General features: G+C 38.6%; 1 protein-coding gene across 4 annotated transcripts in view; it reads left to right on the top strand.

Moving 5' to 3' along the window:
* The window catches only part of LOC129725249 (putative uncharacterized protein DDB_G0277255), a 331,367-nt gene that overhangs the window by 36,016 nt on the left and 274,629 nt on the right, over positions 1-20,722 (top strand). The gene's annotated exons all lie outside the window — the stretch shown is intronic.

Here is a 20,722-nt window from a genome sequence, read left to right as displayed (position 1 = left end):
ATGAGCATGAGCATGAGCATGATTGATCGCCCGCGGTTGCTACTCCGTTATGGCCAGATCAGCTGTAATTACACAGAGAACCAACGGATGATGCTTGGGACTAACATGCATCCTCAATGTGTAAAAACTGGTGACCTTAATCTTTATATAAGGCAATACCAGCGCCGGCCGCATCCGAATGCAGGTCAAAGAAGGAGTGTGTATAGGAATATGTTGACGTGATACTCGCTTTATTGGAAGCCGAGAACACCTCTGTACTTCCACGAAAAATCACTGGGATGTTGGAGAAAAGGGCAGGGTTCGCAGCAGGTTTCGTTTTGGTAAACGATGCGCTTAGCTCGGTGTGCGGGTTTATCATAACAAATATCGCGCCTACGAGTTCACGGCGAGTTATATTCACGGCGAAAATCATAACGTGATCCGAAATCATTTTGTTTAATGATGTAACACGGCAAAAAAGCACACGCTAGAATACCAGACCTATAACTAAATTTGAGCATATTCAAATCCCCGGATACTTCCTTATGAAGTCGAAGCGTAGCTCTCATTAATTTATTTTAAACAACTGTTACGAAAGCTACGAAGATTGTATTGATAGTTAACGCTTCGCCACTTCTATTGCTTTCTCGTAAAGTGACCTGACACCGAAACCTATGACGCCTTGATAATCTATCTGTAGGAAATGCGATGGTGTCAACGCGGAGTCTCCAAATATTATGTCACCGGGACATTTGATTCTATGCCTAGCAGATCGACTAACGATGTTTCCCGTATACTGTTTGTATTAAAAGACTATCTGATTTGAGACCGATTTAAACTAAATATAAAATGCTATGGGAGTCAGGCACAGATGTGCGGTATATCCCAGTGTAATGCAACATATTATACCACACGACGCGTATTCTATTTAACCCACACATTAACAATAACCACCCATAAAAGAGTCTGTGGTTTGCTTGACAGAAATACAAAAGTTATTATACTTTAAAAAATGGAACCGAGTTAAACCAACAAATAATGTTGGGGCCGCGCACGAATGTATGGTTTGCCAAGTAAATTTTAAACGTGTGTTAAACTCAACGATTTGAAACCGATTTAAACCAACAGTAAAGATACTGTTGGGTCCACGTACACGAGTGCGTGGTTTGTATTATAAATTATGCAATTCCTATATATCGCCTTAGCAAGTCTGTTGATAGATGAGTAACCTAATACATCTTTTGAGCATGAGCATGAGCATGAGCATGATTGACCGCCCGCGGTTGCTACTCCGTTATTGCCAGATCAGCTGTAATTACACAAAGAACCAACAGATGATGTTTGGGACCAACATGCATCCTCAAAGTGTAAAAACAGGCGACCTAAATCTTTATATTAGGCAATACCAGCGCCGGCCGCATCCGAATGCAGGTCAAAGAAGGAGTTTGTATAGGAATATGTTGACGTGATACTCGCTTTATTGGAAGCCGAGAACACCTCTGTACTTCCACGAGAAATCACTGGGATGTTGGATAAAGGGGAAGGTATACAGCAGGGTTCGTTATGGTAAACGATGCGCTAATGTCGGGTTCTTCAGAACAAGTGCCGCGTCTACAAGTTTATTACATCCGCCACGATATTTATAATGTGATTCGAACTTTTTTAGTTTGACAATGTAACACCGCAACAATAAAACGTACGCGAGGATACAGGATTTTTGACTAAACCGAGACAACTTAAAATTACCGTATATCTCCTCGTAAGGTGATGCTCTTTATACCTAAAACTATTGCGCGTTGTTGATCCATCTGAAGATAATACGACCTCATGGAAGGTATCGACGCGGGGGTTGAAATGATATTTATCGACTGAACGAAATCTACTTCGATTTCCGATGTAATAATTTAGATGCAATGAATTTAGATGAAAGATATGATGAAATATCTGGGTTCACTTCGCAAAATCACCACACGCCGGAAGTCCGTATATCAGCAAAACTCGCCCGGGCTGAATACGCGTTTACACCGAAGCGTTACGAACAACCGCTTCAATCCCCCCGGCCGACACATACGCGCAGGAACTCGGCGTTTACGTCGATTATCTCTTAACAATGTACGCCTAATACGTCTAATAAATATGAAAATCGGCAATGTTCCATGCATCCAAAGCCTCAACAATTTAATAAAAGCAAATATACATATAAGCCTGAATATATTTTTAAATTTATTGACAAAGTGCCGAACTAGTCATAAATATAACAAATTATGTAAAACAACTGGTCAAAAGCTAGAACAATCAAAAAATCAAAGCATATGATTCCTGAGAAACACATACTCCAAACTTTACAAACCACACTAACACTTTGTGGACAAAAATAAAACTTGTTACTGGAGCCCTGCGGAAAAAAATACCGCGCAACAAATTTCAACGATGAAATCAAAATCTCTCTGTATCTGTTTTCTCACATAAAGTAAAACTAGAAACAAGCATCAAAATATCGCTTTACAATACAGACAAGACAAAACGTATACTTAGCTTTCATCTCTTCATTTTCCAGTTGTTTTCATCGTTTTTGGACTTTTCTTTAAATGGAAGTACAGTGGCAACATGCATGTATGCCTTCACACACTCGTTTAATCCATACAACATTTCATTCGTTGAAAAGAGATAACACATAAACACTGTAAACGGGGCGATGCATGGTTTTGATCTTATTGGCAAATTTTCACTTCAAGTTTAATTAGATACAAGCCAAATATAATTTGCACTATGCCAATGAATAAATCCTTAATGAGCATTCAATCACTATAAAACTATGTGGAGCAGCTGCTCGAAAAACACTCTCCTTATTGTATGTAATAACACCACACACTCCACATTTTCAAACCGTCGCCAAGACAGCGATAGAAAAAAAAAACAAGAAAAAATAAACACTTTGGTGAATCTAAAAAGCAACGCAATAATATTCAATTTTCACAATTAAATTCACTTTTTTCTGTAGAACTTCACACTTTTCGCACTCAGCACATTTCAATAGAACACCTGTATATATGTTTAACAATTCTTTAGGTGTAAAATAACCGAAAATCACCAAACAATGTGATGATTTCAAAGCAGGAACCAGCTGGCCAATCTTGATTACGGCCTCGCACAACCATCCGCGAACTTTTCCAAGAAAAAACAATTTTAAATTTAGAAAATAAACTCACTCCGCGATAACATCTATAACGAACATGCACAACTAAATTAAACAATTTTTCTTCCGATATAACATGCGAGCGAAAAATTTTTGCGTCCGATTTCGGACATGGCTTGCTTCGACCTCTGAGTAACCTAATACACCTTTTGAGTATAAAAACTGGCAGAGTTCCATGCGTCCAAAGCATAAAATTTGAAGAAAATGCAAATATGCATATTGAACAAAGTACAAACAGAATTTACTTACAAAAGGCCAAACCAATCAAAATCTGAATATAATAGACTTCATGTCTCGTGCTATGTCTACTTACAAGATTTAAACAATATCAATTGAAAAATGTTAATATACTACAATATTTGCCCAATTCCATAATTTTTCAAGTTTATTTTTCAAAAGCTAGAAAATCATAAAATGATATGAAAACAAAATGCCCAAAACCTGTACACGCACTTGTGTAGTTTGCGTATTGCAGACGTAACCACAGTCCACACATCTAGTAAGCGGTTGCTGTTTGCAACAACACATGTGAAAAGTTCTCAATCTCGCGCACTTGAACACAGTAAACTGCATAGGAATGTCTAGAGCAAATGCTGAATAGAACACTGTCAGCTGGTAATTTTTATAAAATAAACATATAAACCTATGCAATACCCCACACACGAATCCCGCCACAGTATTAGTGGTGCTGCACACGTGACCATGGCAACAAGTTTCTAAATTCCTATTAGACATAATGAAATCAGTCATTTAAACGAAGTTTTCATCGACGTGAAGCTCAGGTTATAAATTTACGTCCATGAAGGTCACAAAGCCCTCAAATTGTACTTGTTATGTTACATAATTCTGAATTGAATTGAAAATAGACTGGTATGGACTGAATTTATAGGCCACTCCACGGATTATGTTTTTGAATCCGAACACAAGTAGGTATATATGATTCACATTACGGTGCAACATAAGCAGATTCCATCACTTGACTTCCGATAAAGCAGCAGAAGTAAAAACTGCATTAAGTGTGCGTGACTGATTTATCAGAAAGCTCTATGCTTGCGCTCTCGCAAGTATACGACAGCATGTAAGGCTACTGACATACTGAGACGTCAAATGAAGCGAAGCAAAAAGCGTCGCAAAGGCGTCTGAGCTATTTCTTCGAACGTCTATATGAAACGCCCAAACCGGTCATACTGGAGCGGCAAAGACGTGTCGGTAGAGGCGGCGAAACAGAACGAGTAGTGTTTTGACGCGCGTATACGTACGCGGTAATACCATATTCAGACTAAATTTTTCATCGCCTGGTGCTTTATATTTGCTTTGTTATGGTTTGGTAACCTTAAAAAAGAAAAAAGTACATTTTTCGGGTAGAAAATATGGGGAAAAATTTTTAGGTCGTCGGAAAATAACACTGGTATTTTTGATTGATATTGTTGAGTATTGATTCGAATGGCCAGGAATCTAGCATGCTGAACTTCTTTGGTCGCGAAAATGCAAGCCGCTGAGTAACTAGCTGTGCTCACATGGGTTTTTTGAATCCTAAAAGATATTATAAACTAGTTGAACGTTGCTCGGGGTCAACGGGTTTAAAATTTAGAATAATTTCTAATATTTTTTACTACGTCTGTAGCGCAACTCACTTCAGTAATATTATTTTATTTCATAAAAAATCTCTATGTTTACTTAAAACCTTAATTTACCGTGCTTGAAGAAGCGAAAAAATCTCCATTGGACGAATTCATATTTCCTTCAAACTAAACCGCTACTGAAATCTGGGAATATGACAATACAACGCATTTGCGACGCTCGCTCCAGTATGTCATAGGAAGCTTCAACCAACGCTTCTGTTTATTCCGCTTCTCAAACGCTCAACGCTTCGCTTCATTTGACGCCTCAGTATGTCATTAGCCTAATACATTTAATGCGAAAAAGAGCAGAGAAACTTAGCTTGTGTTGTCTCTCGCGTTTCCTTCTTCCTCTCGCTAGCAACGTCGTTCGTGTCGAACCAGAATAAAGCGCTCTTCGCATGCTTTTACTACGAACGGAATTGTGTTATCCTGCTCACACTGACACTTTAGACACAATTTGTATGAACGGATATTTTCGATATGCGTTTTTATAGATTTTTCACTATAAGATGCACTTTAACTTACTTGCTTTTATCACTTACGTATACAACACGCACAAGTTTACCATTTCTAAGAACTTGTATGGTTTATGCTTTAATAATACCACCACAAATGAAAATAAACGTAGAGCAAGAATGAACTGCGTGCTTGTTGTGGGCAGTGCAGCCAGCTCCTCTTGCCTGTGTCTTTCGTCATCAGTCGAAAAAGAGAAGCTTTGATCGGTTTGAGGCACAACTTCCCTAAGTCCGATTGTGTTGAAATTTTGTATGATGACGTTTTTCTAGAAAACGAAACTTTTGAGTCCTACCGCTAAACGGAACTCGAATGTCAATTTTTCTCCATACGTTCCATTGGCTGCAGCTTAAAAATTTGTTAGCCCCAAAAAATCGATATTTTCAAAAATTGATTCGTATAGTTACTGAACAATAAATTCGATATATATCATCATTGGATAACAAATTGATCGATTTTTAAAGCTTTCTCATCTTCGTGAAATCATTTCACCATTCAAAATGGTCGTGTAATCTACATAATTGCTACGTGAGTCCCGTAATAGGACTTCATTCACTTCGCTCTGTTCTAACCGTGAAGTGACTCCCGTAATAAGCACCGGACTTGACTGATTTAGAAAAAAAATCCTTATGCAGACGGGGCTTTGCAAAAAACACAGGTGCTTATTACGGGAGTCACTTCATGGTGAAATCAGAGTGAATCACGTAAGTGAGAAAAACGTCGCAAAGTGACATCTGCCGCGGAATGTGGGTTATTATGAGTGCCATATCAGTGAAGTGAGAACGGAAAAAGCGGCGATTCGCGTGGAATTATTTCACGACCTTTTCGAACGGTGAAATGATTCCACGAAGATGCCATAAGTCTCAAAGTTGATTGATTTGTGATCTAATGGTAAATATTGGATTTATTCTTCAGTAACGAAATGAATCAAAATTTGATCCGTGCCTTTAAGCGGTCAAATTTTCATTTTTTCGCCCGATGAAAAAAATGCAACTAGTTCAGGAAATTTTCGATACCGAAAAAAACATTTTTTTTTATGCCGAATGTTTTAGAAATGCAGAACACGTCAAGGATCTGGTGTTATCTAAAAAAACGGAAAAAACGACTTTCTGGGACTTAGAGATTTTTGAGCTGGGAAACAATCTCATTTCACTTGTCCTATTCTCAATTTCACTTCACTGTCAATCTCACTCCACGGAGGTGATGGTGCTTATTACGGGAGTCACTTCACGGTGAAATCAGAGTGAAGTGAACAAAATCCTATTACGGGACTCACGTAAGTGAGAAAAACGACGCAAAGTGACATCTGCCGCGGAATCGGGGTTATTATGAGTGTCATATCAGTGAAGTGAGAACGGAAAAAGCGACGTTTTGCGTGGAATTATTTCACGGCCATTTTGAACGGTGAAATGATTCCACTTTTTTTTCGCCACGAACAGTCATCGGGCGCGGACGCGTTTTCATTTCGCTCCGCAATTTAACTTGTATTTTTATTTTTATTTTTTTTACACCTTGACGGCGTCGCGAGTGCACGTAAGCAACAATTTATTTATTTATAAACAATCTTTGACCGTCGCGCTACCGCGTGTATCTAACCTTTTCTCGACAATTCGTACTCGCCGCGTAACAATTTTTAATCAGTGCTATGGAAAAGTGTGGCATAACCAACTGTACTTCGACCGACAACCGTTTCCTGTTGAAATGCGAAGGAATATGCAAAAGGCACTTCCACGCTGCCTGCGTAGGAACCCGTAGAAACCAAGAAGAACTACTGCGTTCATTCATGCTGCCCTTATGCATAGAATGCCAGGAACAGTTCATGGACCAACTCCAACTGAAGAAGCTCATCCAGCACCAGAAAATTTTAACAGAAAGTATTGAATCACAAATCAAATCAAATCATTCAATAATCAGTCAACTTCCTAACCTAACTGTAACGCACGACACACTGGACAGTATCAATACACTGCTTTCTGAATTGAAGACGGAAATTAAAAAAGTAAATATTAACACAAACAATGCGTCGGCAAAAACCATAAATCGCATTTCGACGCTGTTCGGCGAACTTGGCCATGACTCCATATCGGACATATCGGACATTAGCAAAGAAAACCGGCAGCACACAAAGAACATACAACAGCACCTGGAAAAAGCATTTACTAATATAGAATCAAAAATTGACAATATGGAACACCAATTAGAAGCTATACATATACAAAATAAGAAAACAAACTGCAGTACAACGGCGCAGGAACTAATTAATGAATTAAAAGCGCTCAAAGAATCGAATTCACTCCAGCCAAAAACAGACAATCAACCCAGTCTGGCTGAAGAACTTCGCCTTTCGTTGCCACTTCCAGAATCGGACTCAGAAGAACACCGTACTCCAAATTTCACATCAGGCTGGCGCCTAATTGGCAATAAAAAAGTATGGAAACGCGACTGGACTGAATATGACGCCAGACAGCGTAAAAGACGCATGCAGGAAAAGCAAGCAGAAAAGGCCGCTCGTAAACGTATGCAGCAACGCAAACGTCAGCAGGAAAACTCAAACCCTATCAGCATAAGTAACACCTATAAACACGGAATAAACCATTTCGCCTGCAACTCAAAGAAAATTGCTGAAATGCCAAAACAACCATTACCCTCGGACAAAGACCTCCTGGCAGCTGCACGCGTTCAATTTGCTGGGCCGCCGAATTCAGACATAACATCAAAATTTATAAATTTCCAAAAAGGCGAAACTATCAACCCATATCGGACAGAAAAAAATGCAACTAACAATGAAAATTCTGCACCGGCTCCTGCCAGCAACGCCAGCATACAATCAGCACCGCAAGACAGCCAATTTGAACTTGACCCCATGCGTCCACCAATCGTCCGACTTACGCAGCAATCATCGAATGGCGACGAGCGCTTTTTGAAGGCTAGACTCCGCGACCCAAAAGTAATGCATATTACACGCCTATATCTCGCATACATGAAGGACCAACCATCATCTGTATGCGTAGAAGGAATGACACCAACCAGTATAAGAATGCTTCTCGCATCCGAAGGACTGCCGACATCTCCAGAACAGCTCCAACGCGTCTTTATTGAAGTCCATCAGGAACATGGACTCACGCCAGCCGAAGCAGTAGCCGACCTTCAATCATATCGTCATTTTTTATCAAATGAACGCACGCACCGTCTTCAACAACTTCGCGAAAGTGTAAATAAATTTAGTACAAATTTTCGCAAGTAAGGACGCCCTCTTCTGAGGCAGAACCATTATATTTAAACATAAGTAATAACTTGACTAACACTTCTTCGCTTCCTCGACAGAATGCGACTGAAATTCTTATCTATTGTCAGAATTTCAATCGCATGAAAAGCCCAAGCAAAATGAAAGAAATTCAACAAAATCTATTGTCGTCATCTTTTAAAATAATTTTAGGAACTGAAAGTAGCTGGGACGAAAGCGTAAGAAGCGAAGAAGTATTTGGAAACAATTACAATGTATTCCGGCACGATCGGAATTTGTCTACCAGTCAAAAAAAGTCAGGCGGTGGAGTCCTCATTGCCATTAATGTAGACTTTACTTCTGAAGAAATAATATCCGACAAATATAAAGAATTTGAACACGTATGGGCCAAAGCATTTATTGCTGGCGAAGAACATATCTTCTGTTCTGTGTACTTTCCACCGGAACATGCTCATAAACATTCGTATGAATTATTTTTCAAAACTCTAGAATCTATTATGTCTAACATGAAACCAGAAGTAAAACTGCATGTCTATGGCGACTTCAACCAACGTAATGCAGACTTTATTGTAGACATTGAAAATGAATCTGTCTTACTCCCAGTCGTAGGCGAAAACGAAACACTGCAGTATCTTTTTGGCAAATCCTCAGAACTCGGTCTATATCAAATCAATCATGTCAAAAACAAACAAAATGCTTATTTAGACCTATTATTCACAAACTGCACTGAAGACTTCTGTGTAGATGCATCATTGACTCCCATCTGGAAAAATGAAGCATTCCACACAGCAATTGAATATTCAATAGTAATGAATAACACTTCGTACCCCAGCGACTGCGAGTACGAGGATGTACCGGAATACCACAAAACTGACTTCGAACAAGTCAAACGTAGACTTCGCATAATAAATTGGCGTAGTATAATTTGTAAAGAAGGAAATGTCAACGTAGAAGTATCAAAATTTTATGAAATAATTAATCAAATTATATCAGAAAATGTACCTCTAAAGAAAAGAAGACGAACGAACACCAACAAATATCCAGTGTGGTTTAATCCACAATTGAAGAACCTAAAAAATAGAAAACAAAAAGCACATAAAATATACAAAAAAGACAGCAATAGCGAAAATCTTCAAAATTACCAAGAAATTTGCTGTCAACTTGACGCAGCCATTAAAATTGCACATGAAGAACATAATCGTAAAATCGAATATCAAATCAAGTCTTGCCCTAAGAACTTCTTTAATTACGTAAAAACCAAACTAAAAAGTAACAACTTTCCATCACGAATGCATCTTGACAGTAATGTAGGACAAACTAGTAATGAAATATGTAGTCTTTTTGCCACTTTTTTTCAAGAAATTTACACCAAATATGAAGAAACAGATCGCGACCGCGAATACTTCTCGTATTTTCCTGAATTTTCGAATTCTTTATCTGTCAATCAAATATCTGAATTCGAAATTCAAAACGCACTTAAAAATTTAGACGCTACGAAAGGTCCTGGACCTGACAGAATAGCTCCAATTTTTCTCAAAAATTTGGCAGAAGAACTATCTACACCATTACAACACCTTTTTAACATGTCCCTGAAGAATGGAATTTTCCCAGAACTCTGGAAAACCTCATATTTAGTGCCAATTTTCAAATCTGGCGCTAAATCTGACATTCGTAATTATCGTGGAATTGCCATTATTTCATGCATTCCAAAATTATTTGAATCAATAATTAATGAAGATGCCGAAAGTCTTAAAGTTGATTGATTTGTGACCTAATGATGAATATTGGATTTACGCTGGTAACGAAACGAATCAGAATTTGGTCCGTGCCTTAAAGCGGTCAAATTTTCATTTTTTTGCCCGATGAAAAAAATGCAAACTAGTTCGGGAAATTTTTGATAACGGAAAAAAAAATATTTTTGATGCCGAATGTCTTAGAAATGCAGAACACTTCAAGATCTGGTGTTATCTGAAAAAAACGAAAAAAACGACTTTCTGGGACTTAGAGATTTTTGAGCTGGGAAACAATCTCATTTCACTTGTCCTATTCTCAATTTCACTTCACTGTCAATCTCACCCCACGCAGGTGATTTTTGTCACCTCACTTGAGGTGGAATCGGGAATAGGTCTAAAAAAGTGAAGTGAGCGTGAGAGTGAAATATATTTCACCGTGAAGTGACTCCCGTAATAAGCACCACAATCTCCGATATCTCTGGCATGGTGTAGAAATTAAAATGTAGTCATAAGACAAAGGAAATGAAGTTCTTAAATTAATTTCAGTTGCTATTCTCTGTGTGTGAAGAGACCCTCTCTCTCAGTTACAAAAATAACTCACACAAAGCAGTATGTGCGGTTGATCGAAGCGCGCTCAAAACGAGACACTAAAACTCCAACTGACTGCTGCAAAATCCTCTGTATCGGTGGCAAAAAAAATCACAAGAAGGTTGTATGCAAAGCCACGACCGCAAGGTTGAAGTAGAATACTTTTACAAGAAAAATAACCTGAGTCATTTTTTCAAATGAGAAGTTGAAGTGCTGCCGAATTGTAATATGCACATTTAATACGACATCATTAAGCGGGAACGGAACAAAGGCTACGGTTATGCAGAACGCGAATGCCGGCGCGATGCGATTCGCCTTACCGTGGTGAAATGTACAGCTCTTTTTAAGGCGAAGTAGAGCTATACATTTCAACAGATTTCGTCTTGCCGAATCGCATCGCGCCGTTATTTGCGTTCTGCATGACCGTAGCCAAACACTAAGCGACGCAAACACGTAATAACAATCAGAGTATGCATGTAGATGAAGATAAATAACTTTGGATTATAGCGCAAAACGAGAAAATTTTAACTCTTCAAATAATCATTTGTGTTCTTCAAATTTCAGTTGTTCAATTTGATATCCGATGAAATGTTTGTTTATTATCTGATGAAGCTCTTATATAGGCCAAATGATGCATTCCCAATTTACTAGGTCCATAACTCTGTCGACCGTGCTTGGGAAAGCGCGGTATAACGACCAATCAGAGGTCGAATTTTGTGTTTTGCCAAGGCTTGAGAATTTTCAATAGTACAATAGTTCGAATGATAAAATTGCAATTTCATGCATTTGGTAGGAATCTTAGAAGATTTTCTAATCGATTGCTGCAAAAACGAAGGAAATCCATCGAAAACTAACCGATTTATTAGCATTTGAAATTTTTCTCACTTTTCTCAGTTTTAGATTTTCATTTTACATCCCTATGTAGCCGAACTTCCCGAGAGAAGTATTCTAATTCAAAATTAAATCTGCATTAATTCCTTTGTTGTCCTTATAAGGACAATTGTTCAATTTATCATAGGAAGTAGTGTTTATCTCACATCTCTGTGTTACCTTGATAGTGAGGACTAAGGCGCACGGTGAACACAATGAGAAAGGTGTTTTCACATTGAAAACTAGACACGGCTTTACTGGAGTAAGTGTTGGCAAATGCATCTACCGCTAATACCACCGCTATCATACGAAAGCGCGTCGTTTCATGTGGGGAATATCAACAACGAAAAATGACGCGCGTCTAAGCATAACCCGAACTGTTTCGCCGTGCTGCTCCCATTTACCTTTACATCGGCCTCAGGGAAGTACCGGCTGCATCTGCATCTACCGCTGAGGCTGTCACTATACTGCTATTGGTACCAAAAGCTATTAACTCTTCAAATAAGTGTTATTTGTTCTCAAAAGAACAATTGTTCAGTTCAAAATCGGATTTACGCAATCGCATCTCTGTAATATTACCGACAATAATATTCTTCTGAACAAACTGATACAACTTTCCCATTAGGCCTCTGCCATAATAGATGCGAAAAGTGACGCGAACCGATTTGCTCAGCTGTATGTTAATGTACAGCCATCAGTAGAGCTGTACATCAACCTACGGCCGAGCGAATCGGTTCGCGCCGCTTTTCGCGTCTACTATGGCAGAGGTCTTAGAGAAAGTTGCTGGCTGATGTATTCACTTCATGCAAGCCTGCTGCTGATGCTTCCCGCTACCACACTGAAACAGCTTTTCAGTGAAAGGAGTGTCGTTGCATCAGCTGACCCTGCTACTATCGATGCTGATATACCCGCTGCAACAGCTACGCTTTGCATAGCCATGCCACAGTTGTGGCCGCTATACGCTGGCCCAACTGCTGAGCAACTGCAACGCTATCCGTAGCCATGCCACAGTTGTGGCCGTCATTGGTATCCGCTGTACCTGCATCTGCTGGCCCTGCTGCTATCGATGGTGAGATCCGCTGAAACTGCTACGCTTATTCGCAGCCATGCCACAGTTGTGGCCGCTATCCGCTATCGATGGTACCCACTGCTCGCTCCCGCTGCTGCTAAGGGAGGACTGCTGTCGTCGCTGTTCAGAACTACTATGAGCGGCTTCGACTAAAACAGGCTCTTATATAGGGATGAAAATAGGAATGAATTATTTTACGTACGTGGTGGAATGATATAACTTGAAAAATATGTGTGACTTCATTCTGGTTCAGAGCGATCATTTGATAAGCTCCACCTCTTTTTTCAGTTTCTAAAGTTTTTCCTCAGTTTCGTAGCACGGATGCACAAAAATGATTTCTTGTGAACATTCTGTCGAGCCGGACCGATAGCACTCTCATTGAAGCAACAAATTAACATGTTTTGTGTCGTGTTGCGCAGCTTGGTTGAAGAAAATGTTCCCGTCCCCATGTCGCATGTAAGCAGATTACTGCGTTCAGTAGACAGTAGATAGTGTATCCAGCGAATAAACACCGATGGTGCTCTCACACACGCAACGGTTTTAACCCGTATCTTATTGCGGTTTGTAACATCAAGCGATTTCGTTTGCTCCAGGGGGGATCTATCTGTCAAACATCGTGTAACCAACATATTCGGTAACATGGCGCTTGTTTTGGATTTTGTTCTTTTTGATCATTAAATTGATCGATGCGAAATATTCTAGAATTGGAACGTTTTTATATCAAGCTCGAAAAACCGCGGAAAACTTTCATGAATGTGTTGTGTAGTGGTTTTTCCCCCATTATTGTTCATAGTTACAAACATCATGGACCAACAAACGTCATGGACCAGAGTTGATCTGCGATAACGCACACATATATGAAATTTGACAGCAGTGAATCCCCTCTGGTTTGCTCGCTGTTGCGTGTTGCATCATGTTGCAACTTGGCAGCTGGGAGACGACGAAATTCTGTTTATGCTGATTGATTGAATCGACTTCATATTAGCTCTGCATAGTCGAACTAACTGCTTTTGTGAATGCGTTCTAACAGGGCAGTTTATTATTCAATGTCGGTTATGCTGATCGCAGCCTTTGCGCTGCCCCTACAGTGGGGGGTTTACTAAATGAAGTGAAAATTAGACAACTACAACAGAATTTGATTGCATCCCGCACAGAATGTCTGCTTGTGTTGATGCCAGAAAATTATTAACCTTCAATTATTTTTTTATTTGCCTTCAAAAAAGCATTTTGCTGTTCAAAATCGGTTGCTAATTACAACCTTTGAGCTGCCCTAACATTGGGGGAATTAAGATACACGGACAACATGCACTGTGGAAGCTATTTCACATTCAGTAAATTAGACGGGTGCGACAAATTTAAATTGCTAGGATGCAACACAGAATACTTGCTTGCGTTGACAAAAATTATTAACTTCCAATGACTTGTTTATTTGCCTTCAAAAAAGCATTTTGATTCCCAAAATTGGATTTCCTGATGGCAATCTTCATGCTTCCCCAACACGGGGGGAATAATGGCTGTCTGGCGACACACGCTGAGAAAAACCGCGCTGCTCCTGAGACGTGGTGACCAACCACAGGGCTAGTGCTGCTGCTAAGGAAGGACGACTGCTGTTGTCGCTGTCTAGAACTATTATGAGCGGCTCCGGCTGAAACAGGCTCTTATATAGGCCAAATAGCATGTTTTGAATTGCAAGGTATATGATCCTGTCGACCGTGCTTGGGAAGCAAGCATATAACGACCAATCAGAGGTCGAATTTTTCGTTTTGACAAGGCTTGACTATTTTCAATAGTACAATAGTGTGAATAATAAAATTACAATTATCTTATTTTGGAAAGAATCTTAGAAGATTTTCCAATCTATTGCTGCAAGAACGACGGAAATCCATCGAATACTAACCGATTTATTAGCATTTGAAATTGGACATATTTTTCACTTTTTTCGGTTTTAGATTTTCATTTCACATCCCTATGTAGCCGAACTTCCTGAGAGAAGTATTCTACTTCAATAATTTGACAGACTCTCCCCGTCCAAGCAGGTCAACTAATGTTTGCTTCCATAAGCCTAGACCTGGGGTACGCGTACCCCTAGGGGTACGCGAAAGCCTTCAACAGGTACGCGCAAGAGAAATTAGTAATGGTGGACAAAGCAATTTTTCTTTATTATACTTCATTTGTTATTCAAACTTGCTCTTAAAACATGACTGTAGCAATCAAACAAACCATTGTTCAATTTGAAACCTAAAGTAGACTACCAAAATATGACCTACCACTGCTCTCTCCCACTCTGCGGGAACATTTCAAGACAGAAGGTACAATTGATTTGGAAAATATCGCCAAGGGGTACGCGGACACAAAAAGGTTGAGAATCGCTGGCCTAGACTATTTTGATGTCTCTGAAGTAAAGCTTTTTCGAGAAGTTCGTAACAATCTCCTCTATTAGACAACTCAATGATCTACTGTTGGAATTTTAATATTGGTTTGAAGGCAAACATGCCAGCATAGGCAACATCATCACACCGAGTCATTCGTCGTCTAATATAAGTAAGTGGCCATTCTGTTTCGGACGAAATTTCAACATGGTTTGAATTAGCTTTATAGTTAGATTTTCCTAATTTATCACCTTCAGCCTTTTGAGTAGATGCGGCTTATGCAAAAAACTTATTTCTGAAAAAACCACCTGACCACTCTATTACGCAACAGCTCAATTAGTCCGTCATTTTGTTTTCTTTTGTCGAAAATGTTTTGACGTAGAACTACGTTTCTCAGGAAGTTCGGCTACGTAGGGATGTAAAAATGCAAAATTCGAAATCTGATTGGTCGTTATATTATTGCTTTCCCAAGCACACAGAATTATAGACCTAGTAATTCGGAATGCTGGCCTATCAAGCCAGTCGTCGTATGTTCGAGTCTCGGCTCGTGAGAGACTGTTAGTGCCAGTAGGATCGTAGCGCTAGCCCCGCAATTGTCCTGTACACTAAACAGTCGGCTGCGAAGTCTGTGTATAAATAAACAGAAGGTCAAGTTTCGAATCGGAATGTAGAACCAAGGCTTTGTTTTTTTTTGCTTTTAATTCGGAATGTACTATCTGGCCTTTATAAGAGCCTGTTTCAGCCGGAACTGTTCATAGTTCTAGACAGCGACAACAGCAGTCCTCACTTAGCAGTAGCAGTGGCAGCGGATAGTAGCAGCAGCACCTTGTGGCAAATTGCCACTGGCAACATATAGCAGCAGTTGTAGCGGGTATCAGCTACGATAGTGGCAGGGCAAGCTATTACAGCGGAACTTCCTTTAGTAAAATGCTGCTTTTGTGCGGTAGCGGTCTGCATCAGTAGTAGGTACATTAGCCGGCACTTCCTCTAATGAAAAGTTGCCGTATCTTGACAACACACAAACGTTTTGGAATGCTGGCATTCAAAATGTATGAGCCGAAAATTTTTCAGTGTGAAAACAACTTGCAACTGTGTTATCAGAAAAATGCATTAAAATTACCTCTGTAGAGGTAGCACACAGACGCGATTAACATTATATCCGATATGAGATAGAAAAACAATTGTCCTTATAAAGACAACAAACAAATTATTCAAGATTTGATATTCTCTCGTTTTGCGCTAGAATGAAAGGTAAAATGTTGTTTTAATCTGCATGCACTCTGACTGTTGAAACTTGTTTGCGTTGTATAGTGCTTGTTCAATTTCTGTTCAGTGATGTATGTGCAAACTGAAATTCCATAACATTTCAACTCCGCTTTTGCACAAAACCTTATGTAATTCTACGTCAACTTACGGTCGTGGCTTTGCATACAACCCTTGTGATTTTTTCCTCATGTCCAAACTAAGAATAATTATTTCTCCGTGTCGCTTTTCTCATCTCCATGAAAAAGATCAAGAAAAAAACACCCTTGATTGACCCCTTACCACCTTAGAATACTAATGTTTGAGTAATCCTAGTACAGCGGTTCTCAACCTTTTAGTGTCCGCGTACCCCTTGGCGATATTTTCCAAATCAATTGTACCTTCTGGCTTGAAATGTTACCGCAGTGTGGGAGAGAGCAGTGGTAGGTCATATTTTAGTAGTCTACTTTAGGTTTCAAATTGAACAATGGTTTGTTTGATTGCTACAGTCATGTTTTAAGAGCAAGCTTAAATAACATATGAAGTATAATATAGAAAAATTTCTTTGTCCGCCATTACTAATTTTTCTTGCGCGTACCTGTTGAAGGCTTTCGCGTACCCGCGTGGTTTCTGTTTGTGAACTTTAGTTTTCAAACTAGACCAAAGATTTTCTTCTGCGCTGGTTACTTCAAAACTTTGATTATCTTTTGCAAACCAATGCGATTTTTCACGAAGCCACGATTACAACGTTAACGTAGAACCACACACTGAATTTTTATTTGCTATTCCAAAAGTAATATCAAATAATTTCCCCTTTAGTAATATAGACAATAAACCAATTTAGAAGGTTTAAGAGTGCAAACACTATAAATCTTACAAAATATCGACATTATGCATCTTGGAAGGGGTATAAGTGAAAGCAATAAGTACTTTCGGTGTTACAATTTGTTACACCACTAATTAGTGGATGTTGCCGTATAGTTTAAAAGAGACGACCACGACAAAATGACGTTGGTAACATAACTTTTATTGGTAAACCTTTTTCCACAAATTATGCATTCGGCAATATTTTGTCATGAGGTAGACTCATTATTTACAGATCTGATTGTTAAAATTCGTTCTCAAGCTTATTATGCGAACGTTTTGTAACAAGCTTCATGCTGAAAATTTTTCTGGCTGTCGCTTACGTCAGTCTGCAACATTACGGCAGTGCGGCTCCTGGTTGTATTTTTTCCTGCAGAAACGCACAGCAGAAGCGCATAGCTGTCTTTCATTTCATTACCTCAAGTTTGATACTTTTTGTCTAAAGCGTGGTTATTAGATACAAAAAGTTCTTAAATGTTGCTCATAAGTAACAAAATCTTCTCAGTTTGTGTTGGGTACATGAAGCTTCTTGTTACATCACTTGCATTCGATGGAAATATATAGCAGAGTTCACAGCCTTACATCAGTTTATTACGCTATTGCGTGTTGCATATTGCACCTGTGCGGCTGGAGAACAACTAAATTCTGTTCGTGCTGACTAGTGGTAGAGTTCAAAATGCTACTGTTAAATCAAATTGACCGTCCTTGTTAAGGCGTTCTAAAGTTTTAAAAGAAATGTAATGACAGAGTGTCGGAAACCTGGAAAATCAGGGAATGTCAGGGAATTCATTTTTCGATGAGGGAAATCATGGAAAATCAGGGAAAACTGAAAAATATTCAGGGAAAAATTTTTAACTGACGGGCGATTTTTTTCTGGACGACTTTCTAGCGGTAAAACTGATTTTTCTAGCATAAAAAGCTGATTCGGGACCTCTACGGTTCGGTTTCAAATCCAAATGAATACGTTTTTTCTCTGGGATTTCAAAGTTGCGTTAACCCATTCCCGGCGGGTGATACCGTATGGCATCAGCTGACATCTAAACTTTGATTGAAGCTTAACAATTATACATGCAGTTCTGAACGACGAAACTTTTTAATACGGTTAGAGAATTGATTGATCTACAATATGCAATACAGTTTTTATCAATTGTGCATGTAGTTGTTGAGTAGTACCAGTTTGATGATAATTTTTCTTATTTCTCTCCGCCGGGATTGGGCTAATCTGAGTTGCCCTTTTTTGTGCTGAATGCTAGAAAAAATCAGAGAAATTAATATTTTAATCCAGGGAATATCACGAAAAATCAGGGAATTTGATTTTGAAAAATTTTTCGCCACCCTGAATGAATTTTCTGAAACGAATTTTGATTAAAATCGGACTAGTTTCCTATATACCCCTGCTCAGTGGCGTAGCAAGAATTTCTCTCGGGGGAGATATAGAAAACAAAAGTTGTGAATTTTGAAAATATTGAAGAGAGAGGCGGATTCAGCTAGAGCAACCTATTCCATGCAACCTTCCATTGCATAGCCTGAAATAGAACATTTTCTCGACTTTCTTTCGCCGGAATAAGGTGCTGATACTGGACACCTTGTTTCCCGTGAGTAACAAGGCTGGATGGCAGTTAAATAAAAACGGTAAAAAAGGAGTAGCGATAGTGTTTTCCTTTCTTGGTAACTCTAGATGATATGGACAAAGCCAATAATTAAAAAGCATGGAGAGAACAGTGAAAAAATTGGAAAAAAATTGCTTCTCTCCGGGGTTTTAGTAGTACTTGTTCAATAAAATCAATTTAGCAACATACTTGATTCCAGGTATTCGTTGTTTTTTTTTTCGCATGGGGTACCTATGTATTACAAGTCCCTGGCAAAGACAAAACAACTGAATTTAAGGAGGGGTGTTTCACAAAAATTTTATTTTGTCGTGTCCAACGTACAGATAGGACATCGGCAATTGTTATTCTTTTTATTTTTTTCCACAATTTTTCTGGAAAAAGTAATCTGTTATATTGAAAATTAGAAAAAAATATTTGCCTTATCTAACTGTTAGGTAGATTGGAAAACTGGAAACGCCAAAAGTAAGGCCTTGTTCTATGGAACAATTTTGCTGAAGACATTGAGTTCATATGATCAATTTTTCACGGTCAAATCTAGAATGATCACGCTTTTTCGAGCTTAGATCACTTTGCACTGTGGGGTTTTCAAATTAATTTTTCCACCAATTGTAAATGTCATGCAATATAATTTTCGGAATGTGTAGAAACTATTTTGAAAGTTATTTCATGAATTGGTGATTGAATAACGTGCTTATCAATAATTATTTAGTTGTTTTTATATCACTTTTTTGTACTTCACGACCTTCAAAAGGGCATAATTCAAAAATGTACCATACAAAGATTTTAAAATTTTGCTCAGAGATTCTGGACGTCACACATAGAAGTATTTCAGCCAAAATACTGGCCTAAATACGAAAAAACAATTTAAGTGTTTCTCGTTCTATTGATCCTTTTTGCATTCTCTGATACTTACTACATTCTATGCAGGCCAGCTTGAAATTATCTGAGTTGTTTACTAACGACAGTAACTATCATTACCTTTGTATTAGTTAGAGCCCATGAATAAGTCACAAATTGTTTTACGAAAAATATAAATTTCCACGCATGTTTTTATAACTTTAAAGAGATTCTCGAGCGTAAATTTAATATGGGCAGTAAAAACAAAGGCATATTAAGTAAATATAGGTCAGAAATGTGTTGTATAGGTTTAAAAAACTTCTTCGAAACAAGGTCTTGCCATACACGTGTCTCTCAGTTTCTTTTGATTAACAATTTTTTTACAAAAAAGGATTTTTGTTTGGGTTCCCAGCAGGTCCCAGCAAAAATTCACTCACCATTGGAAAGCTTATGTGTTTCTGAGTAAGTACCAGAAAGAAAATCTGCCCCATGCTCACTCATTCGTGATTGCGATCAATGCGAAGTTGGAACGTCCAGATTTTCTGATAATATTTTTTTTTATTGAATGAGCGCATTTATGATACTTTCGATTGTAAAAATTTGTTGAGTTTCTTAAGATTGTGTGATAACTTGCCGAGAAATGCCCTATTCGAGTTGATTGCGCAATGCTACGTACATTCAAGTTATAAAAAGTTTCTGTTTCTGGAATAAAAACTCGGAAAAACCATCAAATGTTACCACAAAAGACCAAACAATGGTCGAGTGGTCCAAAAAAAAAAAACAAATGTCCTTCAAGAAGCAATCGATCTTAAGATATCAACGAAGTCGTCTCAAAAGTTAGTTTAAATTGAATCGACAGTTTCGAAATATGGCAAAATTGGTATAGCTTAACCATAAAATTGTGAAGTTGGTCGGAAGCTTCACGTTCATTTCGTCCAAACAAAGAATTGATTGCAGTGAACGAAGCAAGAGACGCAAAACGCAAA

Source organism: Wyeomyia smithii, chromosome 2 (assembly GCF_029784165.1).
Source record: "Wyeomyia smithii strain HCP4-BCI-WySm-NY-G18 chromosome 2, ASM2978416v1, whole genome shotgun sequence".
Lineage (NCBI taxonomy): Eukaryota > Metazoa > Arthropoda > Insecta > Diptera > Culicidae > Wyeomyia > Wyeomyia smithii.
This window is presented reverse-complemented; position numbering and strand designations above follow the sequence as displayed.